Here is a 19,058-nt window from a genome sequence, read left to right on the forward strand (position 1 = left end):
CGATCCGTCCTGCGAACTTCATCACGATCCGTCCCGCGATCTTATCATGATCCTTCCCGATCTAGTGCCGAACGGACGACACCTCCGCGTTCAACACACGTACAACTCGACGATGATCTCGGCCTTCTTGATCCAGCAAGAGAGACAGAGAGGTAGATGAGTTCTCCGGCAGCGTGACAGCACTCCGGAGGTTGGTGGTGATCTATCCCAGTAGGGCTCCACCCGAGCTCCGCAGAAATACGATCTAGAGGAAAAACCGTGGAGGTATGTGGTCGGGCTGGCATGGCAAAGTTGTCTCAAATCAACCCTAATACTCGAGTATATATAGGAGGGACGGGGAGGGACTTGCCTTGAGGCTCAAGAGAGCCCCAAGGGGTCCGCCGAAGCAAGGGGAGGAGTCCTCTTCCTCCAATCCTAGTCCAACTAGGATTGGAAAGTTGAGTCCTTCTCCACCATCCCACTTCTCACTGTTCTTTTTTTCTCTTTGGTTTTTCCTTGATGGCGCCATGGGCCTATCTTGGCTGTCCAACGATCCCACTAAGGGCTGGTGTCTCACCCCTAAGGCCTTGGGCCACTCCCGGGTGGGTACCCCCCCTCCCGGTAAATTCCCGGAACCTATTCGTCACTCCCGGTACGATGCTGGTAATGCCCGAAAACCTTCCGGTAACCAAATGAGACAAACCTATATATCAATCTTCGTTTCCGGACTATTCTAGAAACCCTCGTGACGTCCGTGATCCCATCCAGGACTCCAAACAACATTGGGTAACCAACCATATAACTCAAATACGCATACAACATCGCTGAACCTTAAGTGTGCAGACCCTGCGGGTTCGAGAGCTATGTAGACATGACCCGAGTGACTCCTCGGTCAATATCCAATAGCGGGACCTGGATGCCCATATTGGATCCTACATATTCTCCGAAGATCTTATCGGTTGAACCTCAGTGTCAAGGATTCATATAATCCCGTATCTCATTCCCTTTGTCCTTCGGTATGTTACTTGCCTGAGATTCGATCGTCGGTATCTGCATACCTATTTCAATCTCGTTTACCGGCAAGTCTCTTTACTCGTTCTGTAATACAAGATCCCGTGACATACACTAAGTCACATTGCTTGAAAGGCTTGTGTGTGATGTTGTATTACCGAGTGGGCCCCGAGATACCTCTCCGTCACACGGAGTGACAAATCCCAGTCTCGATCCATACTAACTCAACGGACACCTTCGGAAATACCTGTAGAGCATCTTTATAGCCATCCAGTTACGTTGCGACGTTTGATGCACACAAGGTATTCCTCCGGTGCCAGTGAGTTATATGATCTCATGGTCATAGGAACAAATACTTGACATGCAGAAAAAAAATAGCAACAAAACGACACGATCAACATGCTACGTTCATTAGTTTGGGACTAGTCCATGACATGAATCTCGTAATGATGTGATACCGTTATCAAGTAACAACACTTTCCTATGGTCAGGAAACCTTGACCATCTTTGATCAACGAGCTAGTCAACTAGAGGCTTACTAGGGACAGTGTTTTGTCTATGTATCCACACAAGTATTGTGTTTCCAATCAATACAATTATGGCATGGATAATAAACGATTATCATGAACAAGGAAATATAATAATAACTAATTTATTATTGCCTCTAGGGCATATCTCCAACAGAAGATGTGACAACGTTGGCCCTCGTCTTGTTTTTGTTGAAGAGTGAAAACCTTGGAAAGAACGAGTGTGGGGCTTGGATCATTGTCGTAATAGATTTGTGCATCTTCATCTTGATTGACTTGTTGATGCATGACTATGTATTCCAAATCTTCCAGCTTGTAATCTCTCATAGAGTCGTAGGTTCAATCGTCTTACAGGATCATTGTCCTTTTGGACATTCAAATGTCATGTGGTCGCGACCTTAGCACATGGAGCACTTGATGGAGCTTAATTTAGCGGTAGCATCCGGCGTTTATGTAGAGGATGAAGCTCTTGGCTTCTAGTTACCTCTAGTAGGAGGGCAGCTTGACGAAGTCGTGTTGTCCTTGTAACTTGACTTATCATCATTAGTCGTTGGAATTTTTTTAGACGAAGGCATCATAGTCGGAGAAGCTTGTGTACTTGAGCAGTAGATCATGGAAGCGAACTTGGAGTACTTGTAGTCATCTTGCACTTGGCATTATGCCTTGGTTGCTTGATGCACTATGTAAAGACTAAGATGCGGTCCTTTCCGATTTAGGGAACGAGGCCCCGAATTGGAAAGAAGCGCATCTAAGCATTTCGCAAACACGGTAACATAGCACATACATAATAATAGTAGAATGACAATAAGGGATTCAGTTTCCATCTCATAAATATGTCAGAGTTAGATCACGCATCCAAACAATGTAGTTCCGCTACGGACTACAAAACATGAGAAATGACTATGCTAGCCTGCATGCTTGCCCACGATCACGACCACACCTCAGTGTTCTCGATAGTTCACGTACAGGCGGTCGTTCTCCTCATCGTACTGCCACGCTAGCTGCGTGCCGTCAGGATCACCTGTCTCGGGGGTACCTGAACCTGTTGGTGTTGTGAAGGAATCTATGAGCCACGGGGACTCAGCAATCTATGACCTTGGTGCCAGAACTAGTCAAGTTATTAGGTAAGGATGGTGGAGTAATTAGGTTGCAGCATCCTAAGCTTATATGGTGGCTAACTTACGTAGAACCAGTATTGAAGGTGGTCTATACTAGCGGTCGATGATTAGCTGATCACTAAGTGATCCTGAACACCTACTTACGTCAATCATAACCCCACCATGTTCCCAATCGAAGAGAGCTCTTCGAAGGGGATAGTCACGGTTATGCACACAGTTGGCAATTTTATTAGAGTTATGTTTAAGTTATCTATAACCATATGTTAAGAAATATTCCAAGTTGCCAAATAACCGCAGGCACGACTTTCCGAAAGATTAAGCCCTGCAGGGGTGCTCCAACTAGTCCATCACAAACGGTCACGGGGCGCAAAGTAATCCTCTATCACGAAACTCGTGATCTTGTCGGATTCCTTAGAGGAAAACCTCAACTCTGGGGAGAACCAAAGCTTCATCGGGATTCCTATACGCAAGATCTATTGCTAAGGTAAGACAAGACTACTAGGACCTCCCGGTGTATCGACGACCCTGATAAGAGTCGCGTATCTCAGTCTCAGGACAACACCGTCTATGCATAGTGGACAATGACCAAACCTCAAGTTTCCCCCGAGGTGGTATTGCCGACTGCTAGGTAGGTGGACCAACACTCATGAGGAGCACTGGCCCGTGTTGTTGATTAAATTCCTTGGGGTAGCTATTCCCTATGCAGATTATTATTAAGTGATTATCAAATTAAAACCAATGTTGGGTCCTCCAGGACAAGTCTTAACACTACACGATTTATCAAGGGGGTCCCCATAACAACCCCGAACGTGTTAGGAGCGATCAGTTATGGAATCAAACACCGGTAGCCGGTAACTATGGCAGCAATAACGGAACAAAACACTCGGCAAAAGGCTAGGCCTTCCATTATTTACCAAGTATATAGGTGCACTAATTAAATAACAGAATTACCATAATGATATCGAACTAATGTTATCACATGAGACAAGGCACCTACAACTAGCAACGCTAACATTAGAAGCTTAGCAAAGCCTACTTAGCCATTCAAGATTTGCTAGGAAGGGATAATTGTTTGGGTTTCATGGCAATATCACGAGGCAATTATTTCAGTGGTAGGCAGCGAGCATATGACAGAAGAAAACGTTATCTAGCATAACAAGTCTAGAGATGGAATCAAGGTCATATCATCTTGCATGTGATGTCCTCAGCTTGGAACTGCTCTTGTTCGTCCTGCACATACTCTCCCGGATCCACGTACTCATTCTCTGATCCCGGTGCTACCCAACATAAAAATAACATTCAATGAACAACAGCACCTCAAGATGCAACAAGCACATGATGCATGAGATGTAAATACAAGCTCCTGGACATAACTGCACTCTAATCCATCTTTACATGCATGAGGATGACATGAATAGATGCGTCACGTGAAAATGATGCAAAACCATATAAAGAATGTTACAATCGGAGCTATGGATCAACGGGAAACAACGAAACAAGAAATGAAGTCCTACGTATCAAAATCATCACCACACACACCAATGGCAAACTTCTGGTATTTCCAGGTTGCCAATACATAAAACAAACCAACATGGATGGGGTGGTGCGAGGAATATCACCACACCATCATCTATGCACTCACAAGCATCAAAACATCAAAACTATACAATCTGCCATAAACAGCATCATAGTAGTTTGAGGGCTACATGCAAAGCACCTACAGCCACCCAAATATGCGAAATAAGATATGTGGCAGAAGCTATTCAAAAGTACTACAAGCATGAGCAACAAGCTAATCCAAAGGAGTTCCACACAGAAAGTTACACATCTGCTAACTTGGAAAAAAAATCAGATTTCAGGGACTTGATGAAAATTCTAGATCCTCACTAGTTGTTTATGCTCTGAAGCATTTTGAGAGCTCCCAAAACAATATCTACAGGACTCTAAATGGAATGAAAATTTACAAAGAACTAGACAAACACAAAATCTACAACTTTCCAGTTGATAGCAAAGGATGAATCACAACACATGGACCTCTACAAGCTCAACAACAGGAGAAGAAAACGTAAACATATTCTCAGACTTAGTGAAAATCACAGATTTTCACTAAACTGGAATTTCAGCCACATGCCTACTTTGAATAGGCACAACTTGCACATATGAATTCCTAAGCATGAAACCAAACCAACATGCCATAGAGGGGGTCACCCTCTAATGCCACAACAAGGAATCATCCTCTTGGGCTCACAACATCTCATGGAACCAAGCTCCAAACATAGAACAAATCTGAAATATGTCATCTCCCGAAAGTGTTCCAAAGGCAAAACTGACTTCACCAATGGATTCCTGGGATGATTCTACCCCAAAAACATATATAAACATGGGCACTTGCATAGAACAATTGGGCACAAACTAGAAAAGAAAATCTACATGGAATCACACATAGTGAATAGTGCATCATCACATGTGTTATTCACAAGAACAACACCTACACAAGCACTTGCACTCTCTCAACACTACATTGGTGCACATGAGGGGTAGACCTCATGCTCTTGTGCCTTAGCACACCACCACACACCACACACATCAAGCACTAGCAAGAAAGCACCTACACATCCTAATTAGAATTCACAACTAACTACACACACATCAATTTGCCTCTCCACCCTACACATACAAGCACATGTGCTTGTCATGGCACATCATGCCATGACATGTCTGAGACACACACCACAAGCACACACACTCTCACATGCACCACATACTTGCACTAGATAGGACACACACACATACAACATGCACATGGGAAAACACCCACACATGCTTCTCACTTGCACAACATGGACTCACCTCATTAGTGCCATACATCCACAAGGTTCACACACACATACATGATCCTACACATACATATATGCAAAAACAACCTACACAAGCATCTCTACCAAGAACAAACCTACACACATGCTCACAAGCCTTCACCACCAACTATCACAAACTAGCAAAAACACTATGAATATTATGCTGTTTGAGGGGAGACAAAATACCCCCCCATGGTGTAAAACACACCACAACAATAACAACAACAGCCAAAGGAAAACAGCACAAGTAAAGGAAAAGGAAAAAATAAAAGGGGTGGTAGGTTTCGAACCAAGGACCTCCTGGTTCAAGCCACAGACCCAAACCACTCTTCTAACATGCACTAGCTCGACAGGGAAAGGAAGTCTAGCAAGGTAACTTCTCTGCTGCTGCTATGCCATTGTGCCAAACAAGAAAATAAAAAGGTGGTTTCTACTCTGGGACTCAAACCCACAACGCCCTAGATCCACCACAACACCTGCGCCACTACACTATGATAGAGATCTCGACAAAACAGGGGCAACAACCAAGGTAAGCTACGAGGCCCCGTGCTCTGCATCTCACAGGGACGATGACGACAACACAGACATCGTCAGGGCATGCCTACTTGCTACTGCTGCTCGAGGGGGTGATCAACTACACTGCTACTCGAGCCTGGCGGATGCCCCTTCTCCTCTACGTTGCACAGCCCGAGCACAAACGCTACACAGAACACACATGCACACCATGAACTGCCCTGCTCTTCTTTGATTAGAGAGGCCGGCCTCAATCTACTACGCGTCTACCGAGGGGAAGGAAGGAGGAGGCTAGCTCTCACCTAGGGAAGGAAGGAGAGGCGCCGATCGGGAAGAGGATCTGCCTGGAGAAGACGAAGATGCCCTGACGAAGTTGGCCTGCTGCAGACCGAAGCAGGGGAAGTAGACCGACGGGTGCACGCCGTAGACGATCTTGTGCCCGTCGGTGAGGTAGCTCCCCGGCCTCACCGAGGACGGGAATGGAGCGCGGGCATTCCCTTCGAGCCCTGGGACATGGTGACTGGCGCCAGAGACGACGGAGTCGCGGCGCACTTCTCTCTCTCTCTGCAACATAGCTATAGAGCCCTTACCTGAGGGGGGAGGAGAGATGGAGGGAGGTGGCGGCGGCGCAAAGAGGGGACGCAGAACCCTAGGGAAAGGGGGCACGGACACCAATGCCTTATGGGGGGGCCTCGATGTCCGTGAGCCCTCACGGCAACTCACTCTCTCTCGGTTGTCTGACGGAAAGCGAGAGCGGGGGGGGGGGGGGGGGGGACGGCGTCACGAAGAAGGAGTAGTGCGCAAGGATGGGCTGTTGCGCCAGATAGAGAGGGGGAATGGGCCTGCTAGTGGGAGGGAGCCCACTAGTGGCGCCAAATAAGAGAGAAAGGAAAATTATGGGACTTTATTAATTAAATCAAGACCAGGAAAGGAAACAAAAGCACAGGCTAAACATATAATGCTAAAAATGAAACAAGGGTACCCCTGGTCATAAGAAAATATAACCTATTTAAGAAAAATAGAAAAGGAATTTTAGGAGCAATAAATATTTACAAAATAGAATATCTCTGTTTTGTTAATATTTACACCTTTTAAACTTGGTTCAAAACAGCAACTTCACTTGCTCACAAACACCACAAAAATAAGCTAAATCTTGGACATTTTTAGAACAAGGATGGGACAAGTGAATATAGGGCTTAAGATAAAAGAGAGGGGGAAGTTTTATAAACCCTAGAGCAAATCTCATGCTTCCTACTAACACATGCACACTCCACACAAGCTAACACATCACATCACCACATCACATGGATCACACCAACACATAAGACCACAAGGCATCAAACACAATAGGCATGGGATGGATGAAATGCATGCATGCAAAGGAAGAACAAACAAGGTGACATGAAATAACACATAGTATAGCTCTCATATCAATGACAAGGTGGACCCACATAGACAAGGTTCCAAATATGGTAAGCTACACACTTGGGGCATTACAAACTCTCCCACACTACAAAAAGTTCTCGCCCCGAGATCTACGCCTGAAAGAACTCCGGAAATTCAGAACGGAGGTGGTCCTCGCGTTCCCATGTAGCCTCTTTATCGGAATGGTGTGACCACTGCACTTTGAGAAATTTGACAGTCTCGTTGCGGGTCTTGCGCTTCGTCGCCTTGAGAACCTCAACTGGATGCTCACGATAGGATAGGTCAGGCTGAAGGTCGATGTCTTGAAGATGAACAGTGCGCTCGGGGGTCTTGAAGCACCTCCGGAGCTGAGAAACATGGAACACATCATGCACGTTTGCAAAGTTTGACGGGAGCTCAAGCTGGTACGCAAGGTCGCCTCTCTTGCCAACAACTCTGAACGGACCCACAAAACGAGGCGCAAGCTTGCCTTTGATGCCAAAGCGTTGCGTACCCTTGATAGGCGACACCTTGAGATAGACGAAGTCATCGAGCTCATAAGACATGTCACGATGCTTTCTATCATAATAGCTCTTCTGACGGGACTGAGCTGCTCCGAGGTTGTCACGAATGACCCGACACATCTCCTCAGCTTCTTCTATCAAGTCATTCCCAAGGATCTGACGCTCGCCGGTCTCAGACCAGTTGAGCGGGGCACGACACTTCCTGCCATAGAGAATTTCAAACGGAGCCTTGCCAGAACTAGCTTGATAACTGTTGTTATACGAGAACTCAGCAAAAGGCACACAATCCTCCCACTTCATGCCAAAGGAGATAACACAGGCTCTCAGCATATCCTCAAGAACTTGATTGACTCGCTCCACTTGACCACTAGTCTAAGGATGAAAAGTTGTGCTGAAGCGGATCTTCGTGCCCATCGCAGACTGAAAAGAGTCCCAGAACTTGGAAGTGAAGATACTTCCGCGATCCGAAGAGATCATCATAGGCACGTCGTGCAAAGACACTATCCTGGAAGTGTACAACTCTGCAAGCTGAGCTGCCGAAATGGATTCCTTGACTCGAAGAAAATGAGCCACTTTACTTAACTTGTCGATGACGACGAAGATGGCATCATTACCCTTCTTGGACTTCGGAAAACCGGTGACAAAATCCATCTCAATATGATCGAACTTCCACTCGGGAATGGGCAAAGGATGCAAAAGACCTGCTCGACGTTGATGCTCTGCTTTCACCCTTCGACATACATCACATTCATTTACGAACTGAGCAATCTCACGCTTCATACGAGTCCACCAGAAGGTTTGTTTCAAGTCATGATACATCTTGGAGCTCCCAGGATGAATAGAGAGCAGAGAGTTATGAGCTTCTTCCATGATTACCTTTCTGAGATCACCTTTCGGAACGACAAGACGATGCTCAAAGAACAATGTGTCTCTGGCATCAACAGTGAAGCACTTATATTTGGGAAAACCCTTTGCCACGCCAATCTTGACTGTCTTCACCATTGCATCAAGAAGCTGTGCTGCTCGGACCTGATCTTCCAAGGTAGGAGAGATCTGAAGGTTTGCAAGAAATCCCTGAGGTACTAACTGAAGGTTGAGCTTCCTGAAAAACTCACAAAGATCAGGCTGGAGAGGTTTCAGAATGAGACCGTTGCAGTACGCCTTCCTGCTCAAGGCATCTGCCACGACATTAGCTTTGCCTGGCGTGTAATCAACACTCAGATTAAAATATTGGAGCATTTCCACTTAACGAGTTTGCCGAAGATTCAGGTTAGGCTGGGTGAAGATGTACTTGAGACTCTTGTGATCGGTGAACACTTCAACCTTTTGTTCCAACAAGAGGTGTCTCCAAGTCATGAGAGCGTGTACCACACCTGCTAGCTCAAGATCATGCACAGGATAATTCTTCTCCGCTGGCTTCAACTGCCTGGAGGTATAAGCAACCACTTTCTTCTCTTGCATCAGAGCCGCACCAAGACCCTGGAGAGAAGCGTCGCAGAACACCTGGTAAGGCTTGGAATCATCCGGAGGAACCAAGACTAGAGTGGAGGTGAGCTTCTCTTTGAGTGTGCCGAAGGCCAACTGACATTCTGGAGACCAAGCATACTTCACACCCTTCTGAAGAAGACTTGAGAGAGGCTTCACAATCTTGGAGAAGTTCTCAACGAACCTTCTGCAATAGCTTGCGAGCCCGAGAAAGCTTCGAAGCTGCTTCACATTATGCGGAGGTTCCCATTCAACAATGGCCTGCACCTTCGACGGATCAACTTTGATGCCCTCGGCAGAGATAATGTGCCCAAGATAGATGACTTCTTTCAGCCAGAACTCACACTTGGAAAACTTGGCATACAACTTGTACTCTCTCAGCTTATCAAGCACCAATCTGAGATGTTCTTCATGTTCTTTCTCAGTTTCACAAAAGACCAGAATGTCGTCGAGATAAAGCAAGACAAAGTCATTCTTGAACAGAGAGAATATGTAGTTCATCAATCGACAAAATGTCGAAGGAGCATTTGCCAGACTAAAAGACATGATCGTATACTCATACGAGCCAAAACTAGTCCTGAAAGCAGTCTTCGGAATATCCTCTTCGCGAATGCGAATTTGATGATAGCCCATTCTGAGATCGAGCTTGGAGAAGATCTTAGCCCCTTTCAACTGTTCGAACAACTCAGTTATGTTCGGAAGTGGATATTTGTTCATGATTGTATTCTTGTTCAATGGACGGTAATCAACACACAATCGGTCCGTGTCATCCTTCTTCTTGACAAACAGAACTCCACAGCCCCACAGAGACGAGCTCGGTCTGATCAAACCCAAACGCTCCTGCTCATCGAGTTGCCTCTTAAGTTCCTTCAACTCTTCTGGACCCAATTTGTACGGCCGTTTGCACATAGGCTCAGTACCTGGCTCAAGCTCAATGACAAATTCAACTTCTCGGTGCGGAGGCATGCCTAGCAGCTCTTGTGGAAACACGTCTTCATATTCGCAGACCACTTGGACTTGCGAAATAGAATTAATCTCACCCTTTTCATTCAAAGAGAACAAATGGATTGTATCATCGCGCGCCGCGAATATAATCACGTCCTCCGAAGAGTGGGTAAGCTTCACTTCTTTAGCTTCACAATCATTCGATGCCTTGTTCATGGCCAACCAATCCATACCAAGGATCAAATCAATGTCGGAATTGTCCAAGACAATAGGAGATGCTAGAAAAGAATAGCTACCCATCTTGACAGAAACATTCGGAACCACCAAGTGGGAATTCATGATCTTGCCAGGAGACACAATTGATAGAGGCTTAGGCAAATCACGAGTAGAGAACCCATGCTTAAATGAGAATGGCCTTGAGATAAATGAATGTGATGCACCAGTATCAAATAACACTTTAGCGGGAATATCGTTAACGAGGAGGTTACCCATGATCACATCTGACGAGTTTTCTGCCTCAGATGCATTCACCATGTTGACTCGAGCTGACCTAGGGTTGAACTTCACGAGAGCATTGCTTGGAGGTTTGCCTGGAGGAGGAGGCGGCAGACGGAGCTCAGAAGTGCACTTATTGGCATAATGACCCTTCTGCCCACACTTGTGACAAGTAACCTCTGCTGGCTGACGGTACTGTGTCTGAGGAGGCCCTTGCTTCTGATGCTGGAATCTCTGCTAAACGACTGGGTTGGGTGAGTGGGAAAAACCACGGCCACAAGAATGCTTGAACTGCTGCGTGTGCCGAGGAGGAGGAGGAGACACCCAAAACTTTTGTTGCTTCTGAACCACCTGAGTAGAGGAGGAGCTGGAATCTCTGAAGCGCTTCTTAGAATTCTCCACCCTGAGCAAGGCTGCCTCTGCCCTGAGAGCTAAGTTGTAGAACTTGTCGAACTCCTTAGGATCATGCAAAGCAAGAGCTAACTACAAATCTTCTTTCAAGCCACCTCTGAACAGATAAATATTGCTCTTCTGATCAGGCGTATCCTGCAATGCGTACCGGGCTAGCTCATGGAACTCAACGTTGTACTTGTACACGGAGTTACCACCCTGCTTCAAGTGCGTGAACTTCTCACGCATCTCCTCCACGAAGCTGGATGGAATGTCGTGGGACTTGAAGTCGCGGCAGAACTAATCCCAGGTGATCAATCTAGCGCCCCTGGAATCCTTCAACTGTTGCCACCAGATAGATATTTGCCCCTTCAGCGGGAATGTTGCAAATTTGATGAAATCCTCAGGACGAACATTACTGCATTCAAAGTGCTTGTTCATGTCATGGATCCAATCCTTAGCATCAAACGGCTGGTCACAGGAAGTGAAAGTCTTCGGCTGATTCGACAGGAACTGACTTAGATTAGCAAACTGATTGCCACCATGCTGGAAATTGCCTTGCTGCTGATTACCCCTCTCTTGCAACAACTGTAGCATCATCTGAGTGTTTGCATTTGTAGCAGCCATCACCGCTTTCCAAGCCTCTGCAGGAGGAGGAGGCGGCGACGAAGGATTCTCCAGAGGAGGAGGTGGTGGCGCACATCCTCACGCCCTGGATTCTGACGATTTGGTGGAGCCATGCTGAAGACGGACAACACATTATCCCACATAATAAATTGACGGAATACCTGAATCAAAATGGCAAGAATATCTGAACAGGAATATAGCAATTGCACTCGAACAAAAATAGTAAGAATGCTTCCTCAAAGTGACGGTCGACAAAATTCTGATTAAGACCACTTGCAACAAGTATGAGCTAGAACTGCTCGGAACAAACATATGATCGAGATTTCATCGGATATCTTAATGGATAAGATCACACGGGCTCAAATTTACAGTAGCCATCCTGTGAAAGGTAGTGCACATGAGTTACGAAGTATCCCCGAGTCGTAGCGAGCTACAAGGACTCTTTAAGATACAACGAGAACTACTGTAAGACAACCGTGAACAAACATACCCACTCAACATCGAATCCCAACCTCACATCATACATGTGTAGGAAGATTGTCCTATAAGTTACTATTTGATATCCCACCTATGAATTCCCGAAATATCTGGTCATACAATCTGGTACACGGATACAAGGAGTAGTATCACACAACTCCTATACTAACCATCACATGTATCACATCCGTCAACACATAACCAGAATCTCGGACCTTCATCTACAACAGACCCTCGTGATCACAACGATACCAAGTATGGCAGTACTCCCGAACAATCTGCACCAGTACTGGGGACATCGGCGTTATCTCACCACTACTAGTATTGAAGCAATAACGAACATCCTTCGTTCTTAGATACTCAGAAATCTGAATGATGGCGATGTGCGCAAGAATCCCCTGGAGCTCAACTCCCCGAAAGAAATCAAGGCAGACAGGAGGCACCAAGACAGAACTCTGTCACATCGAAATCATATAGATTTCACAAATACCCATGTGATCCTAAAAAAATTAACGAGAAGAGGAGTAGAATTAAGATTTCCTAAGTCGGGAACCTCAGCAAAGCATGGAAGAGGAGAAAAAAGAATCCTACTCACCAATATAACTAAGACTCAAAACATTTTACTAGACTCGACTCGGCCAAGTACGATCACACAAAGGCTCCTATGGTCATAAGGCTCTGATTACCAACTTGTAACGACTAAGATGCGGTCCTTTCCGATTTAGGGAACGAGGCCCCGAATTGGAAAGAAGCGCATCTAAGCATTTTGGAAACACGGTAACATAGCACATACATAATAATAGTAGAATGACAATAAGGGATTCAATTGCCATCTCATAAATATGTCAGAGCTACATCACGCATCCAAACAAGGTAGTTCCGCTATGGACTACGAAACATGAGAAATGACTATGCTACCCTGCATGCTTGCCCACGATCATGACCACGCCTCAGTCTTCTGGATAGTTCACGTACACGCAGTCGTTCTCCTCATCGTACTGCCACGCCAGCTGCGTGCCGTCGAGATCACCTGTCTCGGGGGTACCTGAACCTGTTGGTGTTGTGAAGAAATCTGTGAGCCACGGGGACTCAACAATCTATGACCTCGGTGCCAGAACTAGTCAAGTTATTAGGTAAGGATGGTGGAGTAATTAGGTTGCAGCATCCTAAGCTTATATGGTGGCTAACTTACGTAGAACCAGTATTGAAGGTGGTATATACTAGCGGTCGATGATTAGCTGATCACTAAGTGATCCTAAACACCTACTTACGTGAATCATAACCCCACCATGTTCCCAATCGAAGAGAGGTCTTCGAAGGGGACAGTCACGGTTACGCACACAGTTGGCAATTTTATTAGAGTTATGTTTAAGTTATCTATAACCGGATGTTAACAAATATTCCTAGTTGCCACATAACCGCGGGCACGACTTTCCAAAAGATTAAACCCTGCAGGGGTCCTCCAACTAGTCCATCACAAACCGTCACGGGACGCAAAGTAATCCTCTATCACGAAACTCATGATCTTGTCGGATTCCTTAGAGGAAGACCTCAACTCTGGGGAGAACCAAAGCTTCACCGGGATTCCTATACGCAAGATATATCGCTAAGGTAAGACAAGACTAGGAGGACCTCCCGTGTGTCGACGACCCTGATAAGAGCCGCGTATCTCAGTCTCAGGACAACACCGTCTATGCATAGTGGACAATGACCAAACATCAAGTTTCCCCCGAGGTGGTATTGCCGACTGCTATGTGGGTGGACCAACACTCATGAGGAGCACTGGCCCGGGTTGTTGATTAAATTCCTCGGGGTAGATATTCCCTATGCAGATTATTGTTATGTGATTAGCAAATTAAAACCAATGTTAGGTCCTACAGGACAGGTCTTAACACTAGACGATTTATCAAGGGGGTCCCCATAACAACCCCGAACGTGTTAGGAGCGATCAGTTATGGAATCAAACACCGGTAGCAGGAAACTATGGCGGCAATAACGGAACATAACACCCGGCAAAAGGCTAGGCCTTCCGTTATTTACCAAGTATATAGGTGCATTAATTAAATAACAAAATTAACATAATGATATCAAACTCATGTTATCACATGAGACAAAGCACCTACAACTAGCAACGCTAACATTAGAAGCTTAGCAAAGCCTACTTAGCCGTTCAAGGTTTGATAGGAAGGGATAAGTGTTTGGGTTTCATGGAAATTTCAGGAGGCAATTATTTCAATGGTAGGCAGCGAGCATATGACGGAAGATAATGTTATCTAGCATAACAAGTCTAGAGATGGAATCAAGGTCATATCATCTTGCCTGTGATGTCCTCATCTTGGAACTGCTCTTATTCGTCCTGCACGTACTCTCCTGGATCCACGTACTCGTTCTCCGATCCCGGTGCTACCCAACATAAAAATAGCATCCAATGAACAACAACACCTCAAGATGCAACAAGCAAATCATGCATGAGATATAAATACAAGTTCCTGTACAGAACTGCACTCTAAATTATCTTGACATGCATGAGGATGACAAGAACAGATGCGTCACGTGAAAACGATGCAAAACCATATAAAGAACATTACAATCGGAGCTACGGATCAACGGGAAACAATGAAACAAGAAATGAAGTCCTACGTATCAAAATCATCACCACACACACCAACGGCAAACTTCTGGTATTTCCAGGTTGCCAAGACATAAAACAAACCAACATGGATGGGGTGGTGCCAGGAATATCACCACACCATCATCTATGCACTCACAAGCATCAAAACATCAAAACTATACAATCTGCCATAAACAACATCATAGTAGTTTGAGGGCTACATGCAAAGCACCTACAGCCACCCAAATATGCCAAATAAGATATGTGGCAGAAGATATTCAAAAATACTTCAAGCATGAGCAACAAGCTAATGCAAAGGAGTTCCACACAGGAAGTTACACACCTGCTAACTTGATCAAAAATATCAGATTTCAGGGACTTAGTGAAAATTCCAGATTCTCACTAGTAGTTTATGCTCTGAAGCATTTTGACAACTCCCAAAACAATATCTACAGGACTTCAAATGGAATGAAAATTTACAGAGAGCTAGACAAACACAAAAGCTACAACTTTCCAATTGATAGCAAAGGCTGAATCACAACACATGGACCTCTACAAGCTCAACAACGGGAGAAGAAAATATAAACAGATTCTCAGACTTGGTGAAAATCACAAGTTTTCACTAAACTGGAATTTCAGCCACATGCCTACTTTGACTAGGCACAACTTGCACATATGAATTCCTAAGCGTGAAACCAAACCAACATGGCATAGAGGGGGTCACCCTCTAATGCCACAACAAGAAATCATCCTCTTGGGCTCACCACATCTCATGGAACCACGCTCCAAACATAGAACAAATCTGAAATATGTCATCTCCAGTAAGTGTTCCAAAGGCAAAATTGACTTCACCAATGGATTCCTGGGATGATTCTACCCCAAAAACATATATAAACATGGGCACTTTCATAGAACAATTGGGCAAAAACTAGAAATGAAAATATACATGGAATCACACATAGTGAATAGTGCATCATCACATGTGCTATTCACAAGAACAACACCTACACAAGCACTTGCACTCTCTCAACACTACACTGTGCACATGAGGGGTAGACCTCATGCTCTTGTTCCTTAGCACACCACCACACACCACACACATCAAGCACTAGCAAGAAAGCACCTACACATCCTAATTAGAATTCACAACTAACTACACACACATCAACTTGCCTCTCCACCCTACACATACAAGCACATGTGCTTGTCATGGCACATCATGCCATGACATGTGTGAGACACACGCCACAAGCACACACACTCTCACATGAACCACATACTTGCACTAGATAAGACACACACACATACAACATGCACATAGGAAAACACCCACACATGCTTATCACTTGCACAACATGGACTCACCTCATTACTGCCGTACATCCACAAGGTGCACACACACATACATGATCCTACACATACATATATGCAAAAACAACCTACACAAGCATGTCTACCAAGAACAAACCTACACACATGCTCACAAGCCTTCACCACCAACTATCACAAACTAGCAAAAACACTATGAATATTATGCTATTTGAGGGGAGAAAAAATACCCCCCATGGTGTAAAACACACCATAGCAATAACTACAACAGCCAAAGGAAAACAGCACAAGTAAAGCAAAAGGAAAAAATAAAAGGGGTGGTAGGTTTCAAACCCAGGACCTCCTGGTTCAAGCCACATACCCAAACCACTCTTCTAACATGCACTAGCTCGACAGGGAAAGGAAGTCTAGCAAGGTAACTTCTCTGCTGCTGCTATGCCACTGTGCCAAACAAGAAAATAAAAAGGGGGTTGCTCCTCTAGGACTCGAACCCGCAACGCACTAGATCCACCACAACACCTGCACCACTACGCTATGATAGAGATCTCGACAGAACAGGGGTAACAACCAAGGTAAGCTACGAGGCCCCCCGGCTCTGCATCTCACAAGGACGACGACGACAACAAAGACGTCGTCGGGGCATGCCTACTTGCTACTGCTGCTCGAGGGGGTGATCAACTACGCTGCTACTCGAGCCTGACTGACGCCCCTTCTCCTCTACATTGCACAGCCCGAGCACAAACGCTACACAGAACAGACATGCACACCATGAACTGCCCTACTCTTCTCTCATCAGAGAGGCCGGCCTCGATCTACTGCGTGTCTACCGAGGGGAAGGAAGGAGGAGGCTAGCTCTCACCTAGGGAAGGAGGGAGAGGTGCCGATCGGGAAGAGGATCTGCCTGGAGAAGACGAAGATGCCCTGACGAAGTTGGCCTGCTGCAGACCGAAGCAGGGGAAGTAGACCGACGGGTGCACGCCGTAGACGATCTCCTGCCCGTCGGTGAGGACAGGAATGGAGTGCGGGCATTCCCTTCGAGCCCCCGGACAAGGTGGCCGGCGCCGGAGACGACGGAGGCGCGGAGGACGTCGCGGCGCGCTTCTCTCTCTCTCTCTCTCTCTGCAACCTAGCTACAGAGCCCTTACCAGAGGGGGGAAGGAGATATGGAGGGAGATGGAGGGAGGTGGCTGCGGTGCAAAGAGGAAACGCGGAACCCTAGGGAAAGGGGGGCACGGACGCCAATGCTTTATGGGGGGGCCTCGACGTCCGTGAGCCTTCACGGCGACTCGCTCTCTCTCGTTGTCTGACGGAAAGTGAGAGTGGGGGGGCGGCGTCAAGAAGAAGGACTAGCGCGCAAGGATGGGCTGCTGCGCCAGACAGAGAGGGGGAATGGGCCTGCTAGTGGGACGAAGCCCACTAGTGGCGCCAAATAAGAGAGAAAGGAAAAATCCTGGGACTTTATTAATTAAATCAAGACCAGGAAAAGAAACAAAATCACAGGCTAAACATATAATGCTAAAAAAGAAACAAGGGTACCCCTGGTCATAAGAAAATATAACCTATTTAAGAAAAATAGAAAAGGAATTTTAGGAGCAACTAAATATTTACAAAATAGAATATGTTTGCTCTATTTTGTGAATATTTACACCTTTTAAACTTGGTTCAAAACAGAAACTTCACTTGCTCACAAACACCACAAAAATAAGCTAAATCTTGGACATATTTAGAACAAGGATGGGACAAGTGAATATAGGGCTTAAGATAAAAGAGAGGGGGAAGTTTTATAAACCCTAGAGCAAATCTCATGCTTCCTACTAACACATGCACACTCCACACAAGCTAACACATCACATCACCACATCACATGGATCACACCAACACATAAGACCACATGGCATCAAACACAATAGGCATGGGATGGATGAAATGCATGCATGCAAAGGAAGAACAAAACAAGGTGACATGAAATAACACATAGTATAGCTCTCATATCAATGACAAGGTGGACCCACATAGACAAGGTTCCAAATATGGTAAGCTACACACTTGGGGCATTACACACTAGCTCGAGTAAGTTGGAGTAGGATTGTACATCCCCAATTTTCTTGACTTGGTAATTGAGACCATTCAAGAAGTGCACCATTGTCTGCTCACCATCTTCCTTGTCATTGGGTCAGATCATGACAGATGGGGTTATACATTAGGGGTAGGCCTACGGACCTTCTTCCCTAGTCCTACCCAGGACCCCTTACGGACATCATTTTCCTTACAGTCACTGGTGTAGCGTCGACCTCATTCGGCTCAGCAACCGTCACTCGGTCTGTCTGGAGTCACTCAGATCACCTCGTGCCAGTCGGATGCATCTTGACAATCGGACTACACCTAGGAGAAGGACCATAGAGGTTGCAATGTCTAAGGACTTAACTCATGACATGAAGAACAGTGAAGATTCGCGTTAGTAGTAACGCGGGTGGTTAAAGTTGTTGTTTCTAGTAACTTCCCCAATTATTAGCATTAATTACCTAGTAATGAAGCTCGATCGGTCATGGTGTACACTATATAAGCCACCCCCGGGCTCCGGCTCAAGGGTTTAGCACCTTGTAATCTTTTACACCCCCATAAGAAAACATCAGCCTCAGGGCTCAAGACGTAGGGCTATTACCACTTCTGAGTGGGGCCTGAACTCATACACCCGAGTACATCTGCTGCGCCTAGCTAGACTTCGTACCTTCATTCATACCCCTAGGTACTATTGTCAGGATTAT

The sequence above is a fragment of the Hordeum vulgare genome, chromosome 7H, assembly GCF_904849725.1.
Source record: "Hordeum vulgare subsp. vulgare chromosome 7H, MorexV3_pseudomolecules_assembly, whole genome shotgun sequence".
In the NCBI taxonomy this organism is placed as follows: Eukaryota; Viridiplantae; Streptophyta; class Magnoliopsida; order Poales; family Poaceae; genus Hordeum; species Hordeum vulgare.